The following is a 26,224-nucleotide window of genomic DNA, read 5'->3' as shown; positions in this document are numbered from 1 at the left end:
CTCACATAAAATGTTGACAGTCCTGTTTCGTCATTGGTGCACATGGAAAATCTGATAGGCTTTTGTTTTCCAAGGTATCATCCATCAGCTATTCATGTTTTCCAGAAAGGTTCTGAAATACGTGAAGGCTGTCCAATGACCATAGGGACACTGAAAATTTATTTTCTGTATTGAAGACCTTTATTCCCACCAAGTATTAAAAGAACCCTACAGAGAGCATCCAAATTCTGCATAATCTTTATGTGCTTATGAAAAGAAAGACTAAGCTAAAGCAGCACATTTTATAAGATATTTTTTCTCAGCTCCTGGCTATCAGCTTACCTAGCTGAGACGGAGGTTGTACTTTCATACTTGCCTGTGTGTGATCAGTAGCTCTTGAAAGACATTTTTTTCCGTGAGGGAAATTTTCTAGTAGTTTATGAAATGATTTACTCTTGTGTTACATAAACCATTGAATATCAATGAACTCCCAAATTAAATTTGCAGTGTATGAAAAATTCTGAATCAATCGCCTATTTTTTCTACTGTGAGGAATACCTACCAATATTTTCTAATACCTTCTCTGTGCCATCCATGATTTCATATCTTTCTTCACTGTCTCTCTCATCAGCTGTCTCATCTTCAACTGATGAGTCCTTACCTGTCATGGTGCTCTAGTTTCCTCACCTGGTCAGCCCTGGCACCACGGCAAGTCTGGTACCTTCTGGTGGGCACACCATCTTCCAGACCCCGTGAGTCTTGGCTTGTCTGAAGCCCTCCCAGCTGAGGCAACAATGGTGAAAGAAAGAGAGAAGGGACACTGCTGAGATGAACCATGTAAGGGTTTACTGTCCCAGGACGGCAGCCTTGACAATGCCAAAGAGCACCCTTGTGCAACAACTTTTATATGGGGGTGGTACAGACGGATAGTTTCAGATAAGGTCCAATCAGAGGTAACATGGGAGCGGCCTGGAGTATAACTGATAAGTACAACAACCAATCGGGGTAATGCGGGAGAGGAAAGCTGGGATCCCGCCCAATCACCCGACACTCTCCCTGGAACTTTTCAGGCACAGGAAGAGGCCCCAGAGTAATGGACAGGACCCTGGAGTTATATAACATAAGACTGACAAATAACTGTAACAAGGGAGAAACCAAAGGGGAGTAATGGGAGGGGGGTACATGGAACAAACCAACATACAACATAATTACATACAGAACACTGTAAAATGAACCACCACCCTTACCAAACTGATCTCTTCTCCTGCAGAAGTGTTTCTACCTGTGCTCCTTTTCTCTTTGCTTAATACCTTTCTGTCACTGGCTGCAACAGGCAGTAATAGAGGATAGCTCAAATCATGGAACCGTGTAAAGAAAGAAGCAATCTTTAGTATATGTCCAGAAGGCAAATTAGTTTGCCACCAGTTTTGAAGATACATCTTGTCTACCTATCCATAACACATCAATAGAAACCACATCCTGCTGTATCATTGCATTATTTGTCTGTGGAGAACACTCTCTGCATCCTATCTAGCCAAATTAAAATAACAGCAGAATCTGTCGTCAGGGAGAAACTACAGTATTCTGACATTCTGTTTCAATTGAGTGGAAATAAAAGCAGGAAGTAAAGTAATGCTTTTTTTTTTTCTGATCAACAAATTTAATTTTACATTTTTTTCAAAGCTCAAAGAATTTTATGGTTGTGCTCCACTTTGCTAGGATTAAACCACTTCTTTGATGCAATGGAGTACTTAATTTTGACTGCCACACTTCAGCTTTTATTTATCTTCTTCTAATTATACATAACAATATTAAGATCGAAATGCAAAGGGGAAATTACCTTGACCTTGCCAGAATTAATTTTTTTCAATGCTATCTAAAAATATTATCAACAGTTTATTAAAATTTTCCATCAAAATTAATTTTCACAAGACATTTGGATGTCCATGAATCAATGTGTTTTTGAAGAATGCTGTTCTCACATCAAATGTTTGACCAAGACTAATTGTTATTGTCTCTTTCCTAAACTTAGGTTTTTGTCAAGAAAAAGCATATGTCCTATTAAATGAGATGCAGAGAAACTGAAGCCTCTAAGGAGCCCTTAAGGACCTTATGCTCATAATATAGATGCTAAAATCTTCATCCCACCATCTGTCCAAAGATTGAAGTGCCTGAAAACTCCAAGAGGAAAGCATAGGAAAACTTTGTTTACAAGTTTTAGATACTATATTCTTAGTATTTAATTTCACCCCTAACCATCAGTGACTACTCTATAATCCTGGTAGAAAGAAGGGCAGATCCTTAACTTGACTATTTAAATTCTCCAGTATTTATATTTGTTTAAACTGACATAGGAAATGAGCCTGAATAAACCAGCAGTGTTTAAGATTACATTACTTTTAACAGAGGGCCAGTGTAAGCCACTCTAGTCCTCCCTTGTTCTTTTTTGTAAGCTCAGCTTATTGCTGAAGTCCATAGCTTGCCCTGAACTATGCAGACCATCAGCTCTTTGAAAGTAGACTGTAAAATAGATGACCTAAACTATCTCTTGGACATTAAAAGTAGCAGACTGGTTAGCGGGAGGACTATCAAAATCTGACTCTCATATAACTTTATCCTACAGCACCAGACTGAAAAATCCATGGCTTTAGGGACTACTTTTAACCATGTCGGTAAGTGTGAAGCTGCACAGACTGCTTGTAGCAGCACATCTGATGTGACAACTTTAGAGTCATAGGATATTATATGAATGGGAAGGGGATTTTAAAGATCATCTAGTTCTAACCACCCCATAATGGGAAGGGATGTCACCCATTACATCAGGTTGCCCAGATCCTCACCCAGTCAGGTCTTGGGGATACTTCCAGGGATGGGGTATCCACAACTTCTCTGGGAAACTGGTTATAGTGCCTCACCACCGTGTGAGTAAAGAATGTCCTTCTAACTTCTAAAGTAAATGTCCCCTCTTTGAGTTAAAAACCATTTGTCCTTATCCCATCACTATCTGCCCATGTAGAAATTTACTCTCACTCCGTTTTATGCGCTCTCTTTAGTTACTGAAAGGCTGCTAACAGTTTCTTTGGAGTCTTCTCTTCTCCAGGCTGAAAACCCCAAACTCTAAGCCTGTCTTCATAGGAGAGGTGCTGAAAAAAACAAGATGTCAGAAAAAAAAAGGTGAGACAGATTTTCTGCACACTGAAAAGCTCAGGAAAACTCAGTGTAGAGGGGGTAGGTAAGGAGGTGGTGGGTTGGACCCCAGAAGCCTCTCAGCTCCTTCCTTGCCAACTCCACAGCTGATCTCACAGGCAGACCAGAAGGTACCTGATCTGCAGTCAGTAGTATAGTTCATAGTTTGTGGGCAACATATTCTATAAAGCATTTCTGAATATGTCATGACTTGATTCCTTCAGTTGCTTTGACTCCAAGCCAGGTCAGAGCTTTGATGAAGGATCAGCCTAAAATTGGTGGGATGACTACATTGCCCTTTTTATAGCCAAGTGGAGAGGGTTTCTAGTAGCCTGAATAGAATATGTTAATTTTTTTTTCAGAGTAACATGACAGTATAATGTAAAAAAGCTCAGGAGCAAAGCTTTAGATGATGCTGATACTATTTTTTTTTTATTTTCCTAATTGACTTTCTGTGCTGCACTGGAGAGCAAGAAACAACACATGTTCTGTGAGCTCCAACTGTTCTCAACCTACCTTCTTTCCCCCAACAAAAACAAAACTGGAAAAATGTAGAACTATTTCACTTATGCATATCATATATTCTGGATAATTAACCTAATCTTAGCCCCTAAGTGTGGTGTTGAAATTTTTGTTGAATTCTGGAACTTTAAGTGAATGACTTCTTTCTGAATTTATCTGCTGCATATGTCTTGTTCCACTTTATTCATAAAAGAGCAGAATGTCCTAAGTATAATTTGAGAACCAAAACATTTTGTATTTCTGTGGTAAATAAAGATCTCCTAATGATATCAAAAAAGGTAGAGATTTTTCAGAGATTATTCCAACTACAGTTACTTTATTAGCAGCTTTGCCAAATAGGTTTCACTGAGGAAGATAGCTTTATTCTATGCCGACAGAAGACTGGGTCTTCTCTAATGTTGACTGGTGCAAAAGAAGAAAAAATTTAGTGCATTGAGTTTTGACTGGACCTCACATATTATTTATAATCTGTGTCCATATGACTGTGTCTGCACAGTTGGATAAAACTCTCGCATAGAGAGTAGATATGCATTCTCCTGCTCAGACATGACTAGAACAGATTTTTCAGAATCACTCTTGGTTTCAATCATGTTGTGATTATTACTTTCGGCCAGTGGAAACTTCCAGGACAAAAAGTCTAGCTAAAACACTCACTAAAAATTATTTATCAAAATCTGAAGTTTTCCTTATTGGGAAAAAATAAAAAAGGAGAATAATACATTATAAAAAGTTAATCGAGTAGTACATTAAACGTCAAGTCTTGAAAATTAGAAACTCTTCCCATTTTAGAGACAATAATTTTCACAAGTGGGAAATCTATCTTCCAGACATTCAACCAGGCATTTATGCAGAGAGAAAGACAAGCTTTCCTCATGGTTAGTGAAATCATTGAGAGTTTCTGCATTGTATTGCAGTTCTCATTTTGCACTGACACAGTCACTGAAGCACATTTTTCCAAGGAAATTATAAACATGAAGAATCTCTTTAGAAGAAAAATATATTTCTTGATACTTCACATATCCTCTCTAAGTCTTTCAAATTTGTTGCATGTGTTTGCTCTCTAAGATGCATAAAAATAAATTGAAATGTTTTTGTATTATTTTAGAACCATCAAGCAGTTTTTCTCAACTATCTCAGCTCTATGTGTATGTCATACACTTTCTGTCTCTGCCCATAACTGCATCATTCACCACAACTTTTAAATTCTTTTATCGCATCTTAGAGTAATGGTCTGAATTATTTTTCTTTTTTATTTCTCTAGCTTTACTTTGACTGCTAAGGCATGTTTATGGCGCTTGCTTGCATTGCTTTTGTAATTTTTTGTCTACAGTTTTGAATGCACCTCTTTCTCATGTTATGAGATGTTCTTTTCATTAGAAAATACCTATGATGCTTAAGTTAATATTAATCATAGTGTCAAACTGGAAAAACCTTTTGTATGTAAGTTGGTAGCTATATTGAAAAAATCTCTTGCTATCCAAATTGAAGTCCATAAAAGACAATTTCTAAACACTTGTTATACTTTAGGAGGCTTATTCAAAAATATTAACATAAATGTGCAGAACTGCCAAACTTACATGCCTTGTCTTCCAAATAGAAAGTTCTTTGATGCTTACTTAATAGACAGTAAAATTCAAAGGTCTCCAAACCCTAAATATTTGTGAATCTTTCACTGGATTTTATTAGTATGGCACAAATATATTTCAATTAAGGGAAAATATTTATATGAGTAAGCATATGTAAGATACTGTACTGCTTAAAGTATCTGATGCAGTGCATTTAGGCTTATCTGTAATACAATGAATACATCTTGTCATTATAAAGTATTCAGTGGATAAATTTGTGCATTATAATTACAGCTTTATGTTCCCATTGGACAGCTCATATAGAAATGATTCCTGGTCAGAAGTGGCTGCTATATTAAAGTGAAAGGCAGGCACACTTCAGAAACAGCAAGACTCCTAGAAGGTGATGGTGAGGTTACAGCCATGATATGTTTTTAAATTTTTTAGTCACTTTCTACATAAGTGTGCCTTATGACATTGGTTTGCAGTAGCCCATTAGTGTCTGGAAAACATGATGAGGTTTCCTGCTCACATTAGCAATTGCTCATCTGCGAAGTAGATGACAATTACCAATCACAACAACAGATTTTTCTCTATGGTATTATATCAAAGCCAATTCTTTTTAATCACCTTTATTCTTACTCTTCATTGACAGCAGTTGTGAAACGTCAGGTCAGTTTCAGTATAAACCAAAAAGACATTACCCTGTGTGTTTTATTCTTTTTCTTATAATCTTTCCCTACGTGTTTTTAGGCAGCTTTTAAGTGAACTGTAGTCATTAAGGATCTCGTCCAGTATTTGGGGATGTCAACAAGCAGGATTCAGAGGGGTTTAGAAAAACACCTTTCTAGGAGAAGCTATTCATTTATTAATGTCAGTAATAATTACTGGGATATTTTTATGAGATCTATACACTTGAAAAGTTTTAGGATGGTGCCTCTTACATAAAAAAGTCTACCTCCTTTATGCAGAAACTGCTGATTTATTGAGGTTAATTGTTTCCTTTTATGTAACATTTAATATATTCTCCATTTCTGTGTAGGACAAACAAACTTTCTGTACTCGTCAATATATAAACAACTTTTCTGTCTGTCAAATAATGTCTCACTGCTTCTGACAATATGTACTTCCAGCATCATGGAACCATACAATATTTGATGGCCAAATGTTGCAGTGTGCATTTTGGGTTTTTCTAAAATTTCTGTAAATTTGTTAATAAGTTTTTGTAAGGTTTCATTCCTACCTGCTTCCCTTGATGACTGTCATCAACTCAACAAAATAGCCCTGGCCTTCCCCATCGTATGTCTCTGATAGCCCGGCCTAGGCCATTGTATAACTTTGTATGTTATCTGTGAACACCCCCCTGGTTCTTGATGGCTCTGCCAGGCCTCAGGTATCATCCACACCCCTTTTTCCCCTACATGTCAAAGTCCAGCCCTCCTGTACATAAACTCCTCCCCCTCATTTCCATCTGTAACGCCCATGTTGATAAGGGCAATCGAAAACTCTTGCAACCACTCACGCTTTGACCACCTGGGCTTTCGCCCTGAATAAACACCTTCCTAAGTAACACCAAGTGTGAGTCCGCTCCATTCTTCCAAGTAACGTCATGTCTCTGTCTGAAATCTGGACTCAAAGGATTAACTCGTTTGTATGGTATCTGAAGAGCAGAGCTAGCTGGAGAGACAAGCTCAGAAGGACCATAGCCAAATCAGTTAATTTTTATTGAAGTCATTGTTGCAGTTCCCTTCCCCTTCCTCCTCTTCTTCTTCTGACAAAACACAAGCACTCAATATACTTAGTCAATGTTGTTTTATTTCTTACTAAGGGCAAAACTGTTTTGCCTTTGGTACTAAATCTATACTGAAAGCTCCACAATTTCAGAGTTCAATTTTTAATAACACAATCTGTTTGGATGAAAATTGTATGCAGGCTCCTCACCTAACATATGAGAAAGGTTAAATATCTAGAAATATCTAGTGTTGCATACATTTAAAAACACAAATGACAACAATCTCATAGTATGTTGAATAAGAATCCCCCTACACTAGGCAACTGAAAAGTGTGAAGACAGTAGGATGTTTGAAATCACGCATCTCAGTGCTGCTGGGTAGGGGTCACCTCACTTGATATGTGCCTTGTGTCTCTTCCTCAAAGGGAGATGTTTGTGCTCTCTGCTTTCCATCCTCAAATTTAGTATATTTTTTTTCTTCCTAAGTACATCTGAAAAAAGAGAAACTGATCAGTTTAAGAGCAATATTCAGTGACAGAAGAGGTTCCATTCTCTTTTGTCCAGATCTGGCTTTGAATTTCTTAGGTAAATGGAGTCGAAGCAAGTTTCTTAAAGTTTAGTTGAAAACTTTGAAATAAATTTCTTTTCAAATTGGTGCTAGATCTTTGGAAAGTATTTACAGGCCTGAGATAATTTAGCATATCTACACCACTATAATTCAACATTAATCTTAATGACATTTCATTTCCTACCTTGTTTAATGTTAATAAAAAGCCACAACACATCATGTTCTCAATTCAAAAGAATGAATAACCTCTAATATACATTTACGTCTCCTGGTGATCCATATGGTTAGCATCCTAAAACAATTATAAGCCTGATAATGTTAAATGCAACAAAAAAATATTTTTAGTCTTCATTTTATTTAATGCCTTTATAGCTTTTCCTTTAATTCCCTTTAAACCTGTTGAGTCTCATTGTCTTGGTTTGGATAGACAGGTATCTGCCAAGGAAGATTGGTGTCTCCCTTGGAATGTAAACCTTCCCTCTCCTCCTTTTCAAATTATTATAAATTTCCAATTAAAAGGCTGTCAGGTGAAGATTTTGGGAATAGATATAGCAGTTTTTTACTAGGGATATTAAAAATACAAATGTTGTAGTACAAAATAATAATCAAACAAACAAAGAATCCCAGAAAAAAAACCCTGACAGAGTCAGAAATACAACCTGATGCCCTGTTGGTCAGGGTGTTGGAAACAGTCGAAAGTCAGCCCTCCTGGAGTGGCAGGTGTGGTCCTGTTGGAAGCAGAGATGATGGTCCTGTGGAGCCAGGGGGTCCTGAAATGGTTCCGGTCTTCTTTTGGGGGTCCCGTGGGAACACCAAAGTGCCTGGTGATACTTGTGGCTCCTTTTTATCTAGGTGGAAATGGTTTGGCTTCTTCTCCCTGGGTGGTGCATCTCACAATAGGATGATAAAATGTCATGCCATTGGTGAGCTTTAATGGTCCATTAACAGAAGATATTCCCGTGGGGGTAGCGAAAGATTGAACAGAGATAAGAGATAATACCCTACCCGGTTTTTAACACCTGGCTTGTTATCAGGGAAGGCAGTTACCCCCTTCCTTCTGGAGTTATAACAGATAAAGAAAAATTTCTTTAACTGAGCTTTGGCCATCTTTTTGTTTTGGGCAAGTACTCTTTAAGTATCCAACACTTAGTCCCCTTGGTAACTTATGGGAAAAAATTCTTTAAAGTAAAACAGGAACAAACCTAACCCCTAACACTCTTTTTTTTTGCCATATGAAGGTAAGTGGCTTTTTAAACAGCAGACTTCTCTGTACTTTTCTGAATATTTCTCTGGCTTAATTTTAGAAATATTAAACCTCATGGGCATTTCCATACACTTACCTATTAATTCCAATAGAAGATGAAGAGACTTCTTAAAATTATTAGGCATTAATCTAGATGTTAATTCATCCTAGCATAGTAGTCCTCTCAAGAGTCTCCATTTAATAAGAAAATCTAGCACATCTATTAATAAAAGGCTCTGGAATTAAAGTCAACACTCCTGATGTCCAAAGCCCTCAATGGCACAGTAACTTCCAGGAAAGAGGAAAACAAAGAAGGACAAATAATGAGCTATTTCTTGCAGGGAAAATAATATGCTGATTCCTTACTGCAATGTAATTAAGTGCTGCTATAGACCTGTGATATCTTAAAGAATAATTATTTGTACAATTTTAGTGTTGGACCATAAATATGTTATTGTGACAATGCACCACTTAGCTCCTTGGGAGTAAATTGGGAGTCAAATGAGGGCTTTTTCAAAGGTGTTTTAAATTAAATATTCCTTCAAGAACTATTACCAAACAGTTAACTTTCTTGGATTACTACAGAACTTTTCCTTCTTTCTTTTTTTTTTGATGTCTGACACAATTCTCTTCAGTATCTTCATTATGTGTCTTTGTTACTATCTCTTTCATCAAGTCTTCTTTCTTTCTTTCTTTCTCTCCTTCCTAGCAAACAACTTTAGTAAAATGGACCTAGGTTTTTTGGATGGTCTTTCTTTCTTTCTTTCTTTCTTTCTTTCTTTCTTTCTTTCTTTCTTTCTTTCTTTCTTTCTTTCTTTCTTTCTTTCTTTCTTTCTTTCTTTCTTTCTCTTTCCTCACAAGGATCACAAAATCTGTTTGGTTTATATTCACTTGGGTTCTGGTGGGAAAATCCTTATGCCTCTCCTGAGGCATAGTTTCACACTGGATGATATAATGTTATGGATAAGGACTCTTTGACATCTTCTAAAATGTTTCAACTGTCTCTTCAGTGTAGTTGAGTCAATCATGACCCATCAGATGAGATGAATACCTTTACCCTACGCATAAATATTTCACTACATGGAAGGGCAGTATTTGCAGATGAGTCATTATGTAAGGGAAGGCATTGGCATGGGAAGGACTCTTTCCACATCACAGGATTTGCTTCTTATCAGTCTCCTCCCTTATCTGGAAATCCAGCTTGTAGCCTCAGATGTGCATGTCTTTCTGCATCTGAGAGGCCACTCTGTGCATCACTACCAAAGCACCCAGTGGGTGGTTTAAGCCGTTAGTACCAATAGTCCAGTCTCTTGCAGACAGTCTCTTACAGAGGTTACTGCAAGTGGATGAATGAGTCATTAATCACTAGCAGTCCATTCTTTCACACTCATCCAACCACCTGACCAGTCAAGGGCTGATCAACAGCTAAAGCATGCTATTAAGGGCATTGTCAAAATGTCTCAGTGACTCACCTAATTTAGACTTCTTCCTCTGGATGCCTTCAAAGACCTTCAAACTCTTCCTAAATCATGAGGAGTGGAACCTCACACATCATTCAAGGTAAGGCCAGACTAATGCTAAATACAGTAGTGTAATCACCTTTTTTGACCAGCTGATTATCTGTGCTCAGTGCAATCCAGGACAGTGTTTGCCCTCTTGGCTGCCCTGGGAAACCCCTTTCTAAGTATAGTAAGCAAGAGGCTTACTCACATATCCCTCAGTTCAAGTATGCAAATGGTTGTGAGAAAATTCCTAGTTCCTAGTGTTACCATAGGTTGATTTTTGGTGCAGAAATTTTAATATTCCTAATCGTTCTCCCCTATTGGACTCTTCCCTCAGACCCTGCCTTAACTCCTCCCCACACTGGAATGTATAAATACTCCATCTGACCCTGGCCCCGTGCCTTTTGCTCCTTGTTGCTGCCTTTTTCCAGTTCTCTCCAAATATAGTGTACATCTCATTGTTTGTTATTTTTACATTATTAAAATTCCATTTCTGGACAATTGGATCAAAGCTGCCTCTCCCAATCAAGTCACCCTCAGGGCAGAGTCCTGAGGAAACTCAAAGGGGTCTGGCTGTCTGGGCTCAGAGCCCCAGAAGTCTCATAAATCATTAGCTTGGATATATTTAATAACAACATCTTATTCTGAATACATTGCAGACCAAGACCTTGTACCTGCTTACACTTCATATTTAGGGAAGGCATGAAAGCTTAAATAAAAATGGGAAGCTATGATATCGATAAGGTTATAATATGAACACTTAATTCTGTGGTATTACACACATTATAGATTTACAAAAATTAAAAAATTATAACACAAATGAACTTGAAAATTTGTGTTTCAAGTATAAGATCTGTTGGGCATTATATTCTTGTTTCCTGAAAATACCAATTCAAACTTTAGTTAAATCAGGTAATCAGCTGGTGGCTAATCAGCTTCAATACTATTTTTCCTTTACCATACCTTTAATCTTGATGTAAACTCACTAATATTTAGCATAAATTCTGGCTGGATTTTAAAAAGGTTAATTAATCATTCCAAAATTCATTATAATCTAAGTGAAACTGCCTCACTAAGCCCTCTGTATTCTCGATACTATAAACAAACAGATCCTATTTAGCAATCTTTAAGAACTTTGTCTTTTTTTATGACTTTTGTTCCTTCAGAGTAAAGGCACTTGAGAAATGAAGTAATGAATCCCATTTCATGGGTGATTCTAGCTGGTTACCTTCCTGTTGGGAAGTTTTCTTTAATGGTCTACACCTAAAGTAGTAATCCCTATCTCTTTATGTAGTCAGTGAGGAGAAGCAGATGCTTCTAAGTAACAATTCATCTCATCTTAAGGTAGGCATCTGAGGTAAGTAAGGTCAATCATATACTGTTAGGGTCTATTTCTTTCCACTGACACTAAAGAGATCTAATGTTACTGCTTTCAGAGGTTAATTTAGATACTGTGTTTAAAGCATAGTTCAAAGAGTTCCTGTCTGATTTTCTGCTTTATCTTTCCATTTCCACTTCAGTTTATAGACTGATACAATCTCATCAGTTTGTTGTTTTTTCACTTCTGTTCACCTACAGCTTTGCACTAACTGACTGCCAGAATTTAATTCTGTAGGATTTTCTGTTCTTAAAGCTATGATTCCTGGAATTTAAGGAATTTTACCTCCAGTTAAAAGGATTCTTGTCAAATGCAAAATTGATGGGCTGAATTTTAGCACTCAACATTAAATGAAGTACCAATAAAACCCATTTAATTAAATGGTCCCACCTTTATGTTCATTTAACTGTAGTTCTGCGTTGTAACTGAGATTTGATTAACATAGTAAGAGTGGTAGTTTCTGAGACTGATTGTTAAACTGAATGATTTATTTTAAGTTTATGGTATGGTGAGATGCTAAACTAATTCACAGCAATTATTTTATGTTTTAGAAGACCTTTCTAAAATGAGGCTTACAATGAACTCACTAAACAACTTATTTTTACTCTGTGACTCATATTAGCCCAAGATTATACTGATTATAATACTACTCCACTTACACTCAAATTAAGCATCATAAAGAAATGGATGTTTGTCAATTTTGTGTATGTCTCCATGAGACTGACTTTAGAATTTATAAAAGGACAGGTTACAAATTTGGCTTTAGCAACATATATTGGTGATATAGTATTTTTAATTTATTTTTTATTTATTTCATTTTTTTATTTTATTTATTTATTTTCACTGCTTAATTTTCAAGAAAGAAGGCAATTCAGTATTTTTCCCAGAAATAAAAGCTCATGCAGACATTAGCTGTGAGTTCAGAAATGTCATTCAAACATCTAAAAGCTTTGAAAATTTCAGTTCCATAACATATATTCCACAGTCATCTCATTCTGAAACAGTCATAATGTCAGCCATAACTGCATATCCCTGAAGTGTCCATTTAAGATTGTGGTCTAGGCATCCTTTTTAGTCAATAGGAGAGGGGGAGATCTCTAGACAGCTAGTAATCTTTAGATACCATACTTAAAATAAAATGCATTACCCCTCTCAGAAGTCTGTCCACTGCATGCAAAGGAAACTCGTGCTAAACACCTAAATCTCGGTGAGATGGAAGGAGTGTTTCAATTCTGTGAATACACATATGCAACCAATGGCATCTGAGGCAAAGTTAAGTATATGGAAAGACTGCCTACAGTCTACAACTGTAGCTGCCTATAACTACCTAGCTGGAAGGTTTAATATTAACTTGCACAGGCTGCATCCTTTTAGAGTGGGACTCTAAAGACTGATGCAGATGTCTAAAGTTGATGACTATTTTTAAACCACATGGCCTTATAATCTGTGAAGAGAAGCATTTTCCTTTTTTTATGATTTTTCTTACAACCCAATTAGTCCCAAAGGAGGCAGTAGACTGATTTTTCTCTGGAGGTAACTATTATTTGTCAATGAGAGATCCAAAAGTCCATAGCCAGATGTGGGCAATTACACAGACAATGCGTAGAGGTAGGTGACACCTTAAGGTTTTTAATATGTATAATAAGTGTAATTACTCTAACTGTAGATAGTATTGTGTGAGACAGAACTTGGCTAAGATGATTTGTCTTAGGCATAACCTTAAGTCCATAACATATTCAGAGAATTAAGTGTTCCAAAAACAAGTAGATATGGTGCTTAGGAACATGTTTTGGTGGTGGACCTGGTGGTGTTGGGTAAACTGTTGATCTGAGAGGCCTTTTTCAACCCTGATGATTCCAAGATTCCAATGTGCTTCACAGAATGATGAATTATTCTGAATAACAGGCTACCAAAAATGAATTGCCCTTACACTTATACACAAAATAAGTGTATTTGCACTCTACACTGGTGTAGGAAAGCATCTGGGTTCTATGTTTGTTTAAGTAAAAGGTTACTGCTACATATTTATATTTTAAATAATGTAGAAATAGCCTTTGCATATGACCAGAAACTGTTGGTTGAAGTAAGCTTTGGGACTTGGTTTGATTTAAGAAAGTTCCAGTGTGCTTGAGAAATGCAGTTATTTATTACAGTTTTCTGTTTGGAGCATTAGGTGATACATGGCACTTATAGAAGCCAGGCCATTGAATGAAGAGGAGAGTGAGATTTTTGAGCCCAGTCTTTATATTTTGCAGAAGGCAGGGGAGTAAAAAGAATGACAGGTCTAACATTTCTCAAGTTGTTTCTCACCTTTTGGAGAACATACTTTTCAAGGTTCTGTCCCAGTCACAATTTTGTAAAGGGCGATGCTTCACAGACACAGACAAACTACAAAGGAGCTAATAAGAAGGTTTTGAAATAAGAGTATAGATGTTTGCAGTGGTTCGGCTTTCCAATGGGTGCAGTTCCGGCCAGCCCTGCCGCCACTACATCCAGGGGCCACTTTGCCAGAGGCGTGGGCAAACTCGACCACGGTGCGGATAGTGCGCAGAATAGAAAGGCGGGACTCTCAGGGTGTGCAACCAAGGGGTGCATGTTCCCAAGGCAGCGCTCCGGAGAGAGATGCTGGCCTCGAAATGGCACGGCTTTTTATTGAGTGGGTTACAGGGGTGGGATTGCGTGGGACCAATCACAACCTTTTGCCATCGTATAATGAGGGGATGCAGAACTTTTGAACCAATAATAAGTAACTTGGGGAGGAGGAATACATGATGAGGGGGTGGGGAAGTTATTTAACTTAAAGATTGACACTTAACAGAAAGGTGGTAAACAACTATTATGGGATAGGGTTACCAGGACAACCAAGGTTTTGGCGGGAAAGTCTGGGGGAAGGAGAGAAGGGGAGAAGGAGAAGGAGAAGGAAGGAGAGAAGGAGAGGGAAGGAGAGGCCATCTTAAACAATAGTAATAATTACAAAATTATAAAACACAAATTATAAAACCAAACTGGAGCAGTGAAAACCCAATTGGAATTGAATTTAAGCACCACCACAGATGTTAAGTTGTATTCAGTGGAGTTATAAAAAATGTATGTAGAACACTGTTCTCAGTTAAATTAATTTCAATTCTATAATAATGTGTCTTCCTGAGATATGTGTCAGTGTTAGTAGGAATAGATTAGCTTACTGATTTTAAAATTCTAGGAATATATTAATTTATGGATGATAGTATCACACTCCCCATCACTAAGCTCAGGCAAATAAAACAAAGACAACAATGTCAGTGTTGTCTTGTAACAGATTAGAAAATTGTGCTATATGATTAGCATTTTAATAACTAGCTAACCCAACATTCATTCTTTTAATAAATATAAACTGAGAGAAGCAAGTGGGTGGAATCCATTGTACATAAGTTAAACACACAGTTTATAGCAAACTTTTACAGGCCTCTTAGGTCATTCAGAATAAAACAAAATTTTTCACTTGCCAGGGGGAATGAGTACATCTAGTGCAGTGTAGATGCTGGCAAACACATCTACCCCTGGAGACCTTCAAGAAATCTGATGATTATGAAGAATATAAATTTGAAAATCCTCTATAAAGGCTCTGAACTTTAAAAGTGTTTTGGGTTGTGAAGATGAGGGACACGCTACATATAGGGTACTTACATTTACTCCCTTCCAAAGGCAGAGCAAGAAGGATAAATGATAACCATCCTAAAATGTTTTGATGGCTGTTAGAGTTCAAGGAGTGTTGTGGTTCAAATTCCTCCTTGACTGTTTCCTCAGTAGTGTTCAAGGAGGTAGTTCATTACTCAAGGCAGCATTCTTTTAATCACTAGTCCATAGTGATGACATTTATAGAAATGCAGTATAAAAACATGTGGAATACCTCTCTGGAGAAAGTATAAACTGGCATATTTCTGTGAAAGAAATACAATCATTACTGCTGCTATCAGTAAATATTGCATATAGAATTTAATAATACTTGGAAATGAGAGAAATGGGTCAAAGAGCATTTTAAAAAATCAATATTTTTATTGATTTTAGGTTTTTTTTCACTGTGGAGAACCATTATATACCTATCATGAAGAAAAGATTTAAGAATTTGATTCATGTTGTACTGAATGGTTTTGGAGAGCTAAAAGTTGAAAATTTTCTCATTGATGAAAACTTGGTACACCTTTAGATGGCTGTGAAATACTAAAATCGCTCTCTCTGGAAAAAGATATTATTGACATAATGAAGGCACGCAATACAAAAAAGGAGTTTGAGTCATTGGTGGTTTTCAAATCTGGTTTTCAGGCACAATTGCAAAGACACCTCAAAAGACAACAAATAAAACATCCTTGGATAGTACTTACTATTTCAGTGGTTCTTTTCCCCCGCCTATTTAAATGAAATCAATTTAGCTTTTAATCAGTTAACCCGAACATTATAGTAGAACTTTACAAATCCCCATGAGCCCATTCTTAAACAAATCTTGATATCACAGAATGAAAATTGTTAAAATTATAATTTGTGTAGCACAATAACCTTTGGGATGCTGTATGTTACATTCTTAAAGCAGTAGGTGGAAAAATGAGATAGAGATTCCAAAAGAATTTGAGTAAGGAAAGAGAAAATGTTCAGGTCTCATTCTATGAGAAGCTATTGAAATTTAGTACATTACAGACACAACCAGAGGAAAACTGCAGCACAATGTATTCTGTTTGTTCTTACTTTTCAATTAACTCCCTGTGGACTTGCTGAAATCAGTCTCCTTTAACTCCTACCTTCTGCATCAAAGTCACCATTGCACAGCCGTTCTGCTTTAGACTTTGTCACTTCTAATGGAACAATAAGCAAGTTCCAAGTAGTAGGTTTTTTATGTAACTGCCTCTTCTTTTGTATTTTGCCTTATTATGGTTTCACTGAAAACAGTGGTGTTCTTTAAAGTGTTAAAAGTCTTAAAGTGTTCAGCATTTTTTCAGTAGAGTTCTTTACCTGCAGAACTGAATTTTAGAGATCATTTTGTGTTCATATTGCAGTGCACTGACTTTGCAGGCACCTCATATTGCTATCCAGGTTATGGACTCTACTAACAAAGATCATTGCCTTGAGTTCATTATATTGAAATCAAATGTTTCATTGAGATACTACAAATAACAGCTTCAAGATACACACAAAGGAAATTAAATTTCTATGGCTAAAGGACTTAATTTCTTCAATAAGTGATCAGAAATGAAGGTATAGTGCAATGAAAATGCTATTATTCATCAGCCAAACATCAGTAGGACATACGACATGGACTTCCATTTTATCTCTCCTGTAGCTGGATAGAAAGGCAGCTTTCAGGGGATTTGAAAATATAGTTTCAGACTCCCTTTAGACAAAGACAACTAAAGTCCACAACTCCTTTTGTGAAAGAAGCAGTCTCACTACCTGATTAGTGTAGCAGTATTCTGCAAATTAATTTGGTATTGCTTCTCTGCAGCAGATGGGATTTCAGGCACTACGGAATGCTCCAGGCTGGCTTTCAGCTGCTACTCTAAAATGGTGTACATAAATTCTGTATTATACCTGTCATCCCTGTATGAATGTCTCAGATATCCTAAAGCTTTTCAGATAGACACAGATGAAAGCTGAGGTATTTGGCTTAGCAAAGGAAGGGATTCAGCTGGTCATGGACATCAGTAAAACACTTGCAGACAAGGAGCTTTAGCATGTCTTGTGCACTTGAAATAATGTGGGTAATTTTTCTTGGCATTAGAGTCTTAAATTTTGTATAAATATCCTTTTTGACACTTTATGTTTATTATGTGTCTGCCTTGACTTTCAGCTACATGCCCTTGGTGAGAGAAACATATCTGAAAAAGTAAACCATAGATTTGAAAACATTGACCCCTAAATTGGCTGTTCCTTCATGTTTTAGAATATATTCTTCTAGCTTTCAGATCCAGATAACACTCTTTTTCTTCCTTTCTTTCTTCACGTGTAAGAAAAAAACCCTCTTCTTTTCTATTAATAAAGCTGAATTGTGACTATTTCACCATAAGATTTTTTACTTTAAACCATGGATCTTCTGTGACTGATATGAAACTATTAGGACATGGATAATTAGGGTGCTGCATTAATCACTGTTAGCAAACTGGAGGAATGATTAAGGCAAAAAAATGGCTAATTTCACAGTTTATCTGTGACATCAAATTCTCAAAAAAGTAATTTGTATTGCTGGAAATATTCCTAGCTTTTTTATTTTTGCTGTGGAACAAAGTAATAAGAAAGATTAATAGTGGCTCTCAGATGGCCTATAATTTATTCTTTTAATCAAAAAGTAAATACAGAATATTATATAACTCAATTCTTGAAAAAACCCTAACATTTTACAGGATGAAAAGCAGATCTAAGCAGAATTCTTCCTCTCTGCTACTACTCTTGCATCTGAAAAACAAACTCTTAGTGTTTAATAGACCTAATGCAGGAAATGAAGACTGTCTTTGACTTTTCTATTGTTTTTCTCTCTGCAGTAGAAAGAAAATATAAATAACCTGTTTCTGCTAAACAGTGCTGGACTCCCACAGTGGAACTTGCAGCATCCTGTGGGTCTTCCTGTGTTTTTGCCACATATTTTATATGTGCTTTATGAAGCCAGCTGTTGAATGCAATCTTATCTCTACTTAACATAAGGAGCTCTTCTGCCCCCTGCCACTACTGCCCAGAAGAACCATTTATTTTTGTGAACATTCTCTGCAGTTTTCTTGTTTATTATAGGATCCTTCTAGAAGAGAAGCATTGCAACTCTATTTAGTAAGAGACATCCAATAATACTCATACAAAGTGTGCCTGAAGTTATGAACAATTCCTGCAACAAAAAGCAGTTCTACTGTCAGAGACATTGCAGTCTGAAGGGCTGTTCATGTCCGGATCACAGGAAAAAATACAGATTTTTTTGTCTCCGATCAGCTGCCCATGCATAGGAGAGCATTCAGCAGTTTGGGCACCATTCACTGCCACTGCTTTCCACTAAACAGCAAAAGGGTTGAGTTAGATATGACAGGATATGAGAGGAAAATGAGACAAATGTTTTTGTTGTAATGCCTCCATCTCTGACCAAATTCTCAAGCATTTTGTTGCTAAAATCATGTCCATGCTTAAATAAGAAAACATGAATTTTAGGAGTATAAAAAGGGAGAAAAAGGAAAACGTGCACGTGGAGGAAACATCACCATGAGATACCAAAATGGGGCATTGTAGTTTCAAGGGAATAACTCCATTCTCCAAATGTAAATAAATGTATAGCAGTGCTAGAATAGATTAGTCAAAACTATCTTAAACCATTTCAAATCTCTATTAAACACCCATTTGCACCCTAAAATCCTGCTACAGGATTATGCAGGACTAAGGGTACTCCACTGGTGGACCAGGTGGATCTGAAATCTAATTCATTCACAAAAGCTGACAACACTAGTTTTTTGAGTTAACTTATATTTTATCTTTATTGTCTGTTAAAAGGTATAATAGGGAGAAATTCAAAATGAGTCTAGATAAAAGTCTAGATGAGTCTAGAGGAAAAAAATTAGCTACAGCACAAACGCCTTTATTTGTAGTGAAATATATACCGGCACTTGTTTAATTTTCTCACAGTTGGATAAAAAGCTATGTTGCAAATTGTGTGAAGATGTATTTATAGTTTTGTTTTGATGTTTATTGTTAGAATAAAATAAATACACACAATTATTGAGTTTTATGGAGCACACAATAAACAGTGCAATTTGTAAAACTATGCATTAACAGTCATCATTTCATCCTAATGCATCACTTCTTCCTTAACATTTAAAATCTAAGTTTTATTTTGTTAATCAATACAAGCAAGAATACAAGTTATATACAAACACTTCAAGTACACAGCAAGACAAGAAAGCTGTCATTATTGGTACGTTTTGTCCTTGACTATTTACAGGTCCTGTTAGTACCTTGTAGAGGCAGTTGTCTAAAAGTGGTCTTCCTGAATGGACCTACAAAGCATGAACTTCATCTCATGTAACTTATCACCTATACATTAAATCATTCCCCAAAGCCAGTAGAAAAAAATAAAATAGGAGGAAGTATCCCTGTCAGTTTACCACCTAGGGACTGGGCTGCTCACACTATTTGACTTTCTGGCAGCACTGGGTAAAATAAAACCAAGATACATTAAATATAGACCGAGATTCTATTCAACTTCTGCTAACTTTGAGATCATATGTTTCATCAAACAGCTTTTAACTCACTTAACACAGAAACAAATCATAGAAGTAAACTAAGTGCCAGCATTTTTACCAAATTTATATTAGGTAAGAAGTTTGGAGGCTATATGGGACAAATATATACAGCACAAGCATGTATGAGTTCAAAATTCCCCTGCAACCAACAGCCACAGCAAAAAACCCCACAGAATCAACAACAATAAAATCAGCAAAACCAAAAGGAAAGAGTCAGAGTCTGAGTGAACATGTAAAAACTGTTGCGTGGTCAGTCATTAAGGTAGCAATGGTTACAGCAATAGCAGGAGCAAGACCTGTCCCTGGTGCTGTTCTGGAATATTTAACAAATATTATCTACACTTATGTCATAGCCAGTATCCAGAAAAAAAGATGATCCATTAAGAGGTGTATATACTTTTCTCTGACTGGTTGCAGTTTTGGAAAAGAGGTTGCAGGGCTGCTGTTTTCTGATTTCAAAAATTCTTGATGGTACAGAAATCTTTGCAAACGTTTGTCTTCTGAAAGCTGAGAAGGATACAAAACTTTAAAAACTGATTTCTTCCCTCTTTAAACATTTTTTCAATCCCATCCACTTTCTCTTCCTCACACCTCCTCCCTGCTTCCCCACTTCCCCCCCCAAAAAAAAAAAGTCCCCTATTTTTTGTGCAAGCATTTGGAACTGATTTATGCCACTGCAGCTGCTCTCAAGCTCAAGCTGACATATAGACCACAATATGACATGAATCCTAAATGGCAAACATATAACTGCTGCATTTAGCTTGTATTGAACTGTTTATTTCATATGGATGCTATAAAAAAGGATCACTCCTTCTGGCAGATATGAATTTTTATATTATTCATTTTTTTTTTCCACCTTCAGTCCAGATTTGAGAATCTGTTGAAATCTTTATTATTGTTCACTTGGTTTTGTTTTTCCTGGGGTTTGATTTCTTATTTTAGGGGCATTTCTTTCTGTCACTATAATGTTGTCAGTTTGTTCGCAAAGCTAACAGTCCAACAGACATCCCTTCCCAATGTCTCCTCTGATATTAAATCAAATGGCCCAGAACAGTTCAGTCATTGTGGTAAAGGAATAATAAAATTTCTACTGTACAAGGTATTCAGAAAATGGCAAGACATCAATGGGTGCTTAAACATGTACTTCGTACTCTGGGAAAAAACTCAGATCTCTGATGGCATGAGGAAAAATTTAATGAAAAAAGTAATGAAAGCACACAGTCAACAGAGAAATGAGAGGCTAATTCTTTGTGATATTTAAGTGCAAGTTATGAATTTTTCTATATTGAGAGTTTGAAGGTACTGAGAAACAAGTGTAGAAAAACAGATCAATCACCCAACTGACCCCTTCCTTCAGGTTTGTACTGAAGGGAAACCTTCATTCTAAAACCAGCACCAGGTATTTTTAATCTTTATTTTATAGCTTCATAGTTGACAGTGCTACCAGTAAGGAGAACCAAATGCTGTTGAGATTTTTTTTTTGTTTGTTTGTTATTATTTAGCCAGAGAAAATCTATTTCAACTCCATCCTCCTGTTACAAATCTTTTCCGTAAATATATCTGAAAGTTACTAGGGAGGCTCTAAATTTTAGCATGCTGGATAAAACATAATGAAATGGCTAAAATCAATAAACAGGATGAGATGGTCATTGCTATTCCAAACTTGTTTCTTCAAATTGACAGTTGTTAAGCCTTTTTGAAGTAAATTGAGACACAGAGTGGATGACATACCATGACTCGGGCTTACCACATGACAGGGATTTTCGTTTTAGGCTCCTGTGAATTTTGCTGTGTTTTGTAAGCAAAACTTAAATGCAGCTGTAGTATTGCATCAAAAAAGATACTCTCTAAATGCAGTAAAAGGGAAAAGTTGGTCAGTTTGTTTTTTTAGTGACTAGTCATTTTAAAATATGATTTTAATGTTTTCAACTAAATACTGGGGGAAAATATTTTTCATAAATCAAAAGATTAGTGGGCACTGGTAGATGTTAATATCCCGGTTTCTGCTATCTAGGCTTTAAAAAAGAGTCCCTAGTATTGTTTGTAAATCTATAGTACTAATAAATTTTTTCTGAAAATGTAAAATTTTTACCTTCTCATCATTTCTGCATTATTAATGGCCTCTAAAGAATTTGTTCGCTTATGGAAAAAGGCCTAAATTACCCCAAAGTAGAGTATAATTTTCTTGGGTGAAAATGTCTGCTTGCAGGAAGGGGGATGATAAACCCTCCAGGGTGGTGCTATGTTTCTATGTGTATGTCTGTGCATTCCCAGAGGAGGCACAGGTGGAACGATGTGCAAGGGATGCTGAGAGGGACTGGCTCATGCAAGCCCATTTGACCCAGGGCTCTGCTGCTCTCTCTCTCTCTCTCTAGCCTGCAGGTAGGAATAGCATGGCCCTGTGGGAGCTCTGTACCCTGCAGTTTAGGCAGTGGGTTGGAAGGATCAAGTGAAGCACCTGGAGGCCTCCAGGCTTCTTTTGCATACAGCTTGATTACTGACTTCACGCCAATGAAATGAATTTCACCTGTGGATTGTAGTGCATCTTATCTAAATGGATGTTTTAGACTGTTAATCTATCTTTTTAATCCTTCAGTAACATTGTTACCTACAGAATCCCTGAAAAGCCTATCTTACACACTGCAGGAGAGTGAATTCTTTGTTCTTTTTTTGATTCCTCTTTGAAGATAGTGGTGAAAGTGAATGACAATAAGACGTAGGAAGATATTTTAAATTCCCCTTTAGCTGAATTCACTTGGAGCTCAGAAATATGCAGCATTTAATCACCACCCATGTTTTGCAAAATGCTGTGAGTATGCTCACAGTAAGTGAGTAAAAGAATTTTGTTTGTGGCATTTAGGCCAGAGAAAAATACTCTGCATGAGGCTGGTAAATAAACACTAAGGCCGTCATGTCACTGAATCAAGAGCCTCTTAATAACCTGTGTTATCATGATCCCCAGAGCTGGCCACCGCCTAGCTGGGCTCTGTCATGATATGGTGAAGTTTTAGGCAGGTCCGGACCCCAGGCAGAAGTGTGCTTACTTCGGAGAAGGAGTGACTCAGTCTTGGTGGTAAAGAAAGTGTTTATTCAGGGCGGATGCCCAGGTGTTCAAGGCTTGAGTGTGTGTGTATGAGTGAACATCAGAGCGTCTCTCTTGCCCTTATGAACATGGGCGTTACAGATGGAAATGAGGAGTGATTTAGGTACAGGGGGACATTAACATTGCCATATAGGGGTGAAAGGAGTGGTAGAAACTTGAAGCTTTGGCTGAGCCATTTGGCCTGCTAGAGCCATCAAGAACCAGGGGTGTGTTCACAGAGAAGATACAAAGTTATACAATGGGCTAAGCCAAGGCTATTAAGAGAGATACAAGGAGAGGGCCAAGGCTATTATGTAGCTTAATGACAGGCGATCAAGGGAAGTGGGGGTGTGGGGGTAGGAATGAAACCTTTTACAGAAACTCAGATACAAAATTATACAAAATTTTTAGGAAACCTGAAATGCACACAGCAACACTATGTGGTCAAGCAAAGGCTGCACTTAGAACCCTGTACAGATCCACAAGCTCTTGGTGTTCCCCAGTTCTTTATGCACCAGTGTCAAGGCCGACAGGTGAGCTTCCTGTGTGAGAGCTGGCTTTCCCACAGACCTGGTGGTTTTAAGGTAAATTCCCTAAAGATAACTGTGGTGGTGCGGTTGACGTCTCTCTGGGGCGCAGCCTTGGGGCACACGCACCCCCTGGTTCGCTAACTAGAGAGTCCCGCCTTTTCTTTCCTGCGCTTCCCGCGACGTTGGTTTGGTCTGCTTGGCCCTCTGGATAAAAGGCCCCCGGGTTGTGGTGGCAGCTGGGCTGGCCGGAGCCGCTTCCCATTGGGCTGACCACCGCAGTTTGGTGCCCAACGTGGGGCGTCCAAGGTCAAGCGGACAGCGGACGGCCAAACGGCGACAGCTCTGACGCAAGGCCCTCGGAAGAGAGCTTTGTGCCAGTCCGGTCCATCGGGACCAATCGGACTATCATTGTTGTCGCGCCTCCCTGGTGGAAGCAGCCCTTGTGGGTGCGCTCCCGGGAGGACGAAGAGGGCAGCCTCTAGCACCCGAGAGATCCTCTTCCGTCGCGGGCTCCCAAGCTCACCGGTCCTGGTTACAGAAACCCAAAGGAAAGGTAGGTAGGAGTCCCCAATACCCTCCCCTACCCTGGGAAAACTCAGCCCAGGCGCCCTCGAAAGAGGAGGCTGGCCTGGGGGAGTTACCGCGCGGTGCTCGGGGAGAGACGTATTCTCTTCTCGGGTTGGTTTGGAGCGGGTTTCTGTGCTTGTGTTGTTTGTGTTCGCTTGTTGGTGTTTAATTTGTGATCTGTCACTCCTCGCACGGGTGAGGAAAAGGCTTGTGGCGAGTCGGGGGACTTGCGATAGCTTGGGTGTTTTGGCAGATTTTTGTGTTGTGGGTGTTGTAGCGCTCCCGGGGCGGGAGCGGCGACGGGGACGCCGCTCGACCGGGGTTGGAAAGACGCTGCATTTTAGTATTTGATTTCGGTTTGTGTTTGGTGAGCTTTGGTCGATATGGGTGCCAAACTTAGCGCGGAACAAAAGGGCGTTTATAGGTGTTTTGTTGGAGTTTTGTCTGTTGGTAAAATTAAGTTCTCAAATGGAGAGCTCAAGCGGTTTGTCCGCAAGCTCTTTTTGCATTTTCCAAAAACCACCCCTGATGCTATCACAGAGCCCCGCTTTTGGGAGCCTGTGATCTCTAAATTTTCAGATTTGGCTGCGTCAGGGGACGAAAAAGCGGCAAAACATTTATTTTGGTCCCGGCAAATTAGGACCGCTATGATAACATTAAAGGGAATGCAAAAAGGGCAGCCTCCTAGTTCTCGTTCTCGTTCGGTTTCCCCTTGTTCGTCCCGGTGTGTGTCCCGTTCCCCGTCTCCCCGTCGTGGCATCCTCAGGGGTGCAGCGGGCAAAACCCAGCCCGACAGCCCTGGCCCCCTCAGGAAACCAGCCCCCTGCCCGGGCCAGACAAGGCAGTCTGCCCGGGATGCCCGAAGGAACCCTGGCCAGGCTCCCGAGGATTTTTCCCTTCCCCGTTCTTTCCTTAATAAGCCCAAGGTTCGGTTTTCAGTTTGTGAGGGTGATGCCCCTAAGGTTTCACAAAATGGCGCCTGGTCGGGGAAAAAACAAAATGGCGCTGACCGCATGGCGCGGTCCTCCTCCATGTCCTCCCTGCCCGCCGCCTTCCCGTGGAACCTCTCCCCTAACAATCCTTTTTGGGCCCCTCCCCTGGAGGATCAAACCCCTCCCGCCTCTCCTCCCTCCTCTCGGAAGGCTCCACCTTTTTCCCAAGACCCTCCCAGCTACCGCTCCTCCCAATTCTCCACCCTTGACCACTCCTCCAAAGGCGTGTCCTTCCCACACTCGAACACGCCCCCTGCCACCAAACCGCGCCCCCCGGAAAGGCGTGACCAGCCCCGCCCTTCAACTTCTGGTTCCCACGCTCCCTCTTCCGGTTCCCACGCTTTGGAGCCGGAAGACGAGGGGTGGGACTCCGGAAGCGCTGGCTCTCGCACCCCTTCCCTGGCCCCAGTGACGTACCGGAGGGGTAGGGGAGGGCACGAGGAAGCGAAGTGGCAGCAATTGTCTCAAAACGTTGTCCGAGATCTCATGAAGGCCTACAAGGAGTATGGACGCTCTAGTCCATACTTCCTTGGAGTGTTGGATGGTCAAATTACCGGGACTGTGGTCGTCCCACATGACATCAAGTATCTCTTCAGGTGCCTGCATTCCAGGACTGAGTAATAGCTCTGGTTTGCCACCTGGAAGAGATGCTTGCAGGACGCCCTCCCAGGAATTTTACAGGACTCGGACATGGGTTTAGACAATGAGGGTAATCTAATAACGCTGCCACATCTGCTGGGGGAGGGTGACTGGGAAATGCCGCAGAAGCAGGCCGAGGCCCTTCCGAGGCCTTTAATGGTAAAAATAGCGCAACTTGCAGTAAAGGCTTTTACCTCAATGAAACCTGCAGGTGTAATTGAATCCTATGAAAGCATTTTTCAGGGGCCACAGGAAAACTTCCTGGCTTTCGTTGAAAGGCTAACGATTGCCATTGAACAGGAAGAGGAAGATGAGAAGGTTAGGCAACAGCTGCTAACGTCCTTGGCATTTAAGCACGCCAACAGCGTTTGTAAGCAGGCGATGCTGACGTTACCGCGGAAGCCTAGGCCTTCCTTGCAAGATTACATCGAAGTAGTCACGGAAGTGGCTCCCCTCATGACGCCTGCCAAACCGGAAAAGCCTGATTCTAAACGCAGAA

Source organism: Zosterops lateralis (assembly GCF_965231275.1).
Source record: "Zosterops lateralis genome assembly, chromosome: 4".
NCBI classification, from domain to species: Eukaryota; Metazoa; Chordata; class Aves; order Passeriformes; family Zosteropidae; genus Zosterops; species Zosterops lateralis.
Note: the sequence above shows the minus strand (reverse complement) of the source record.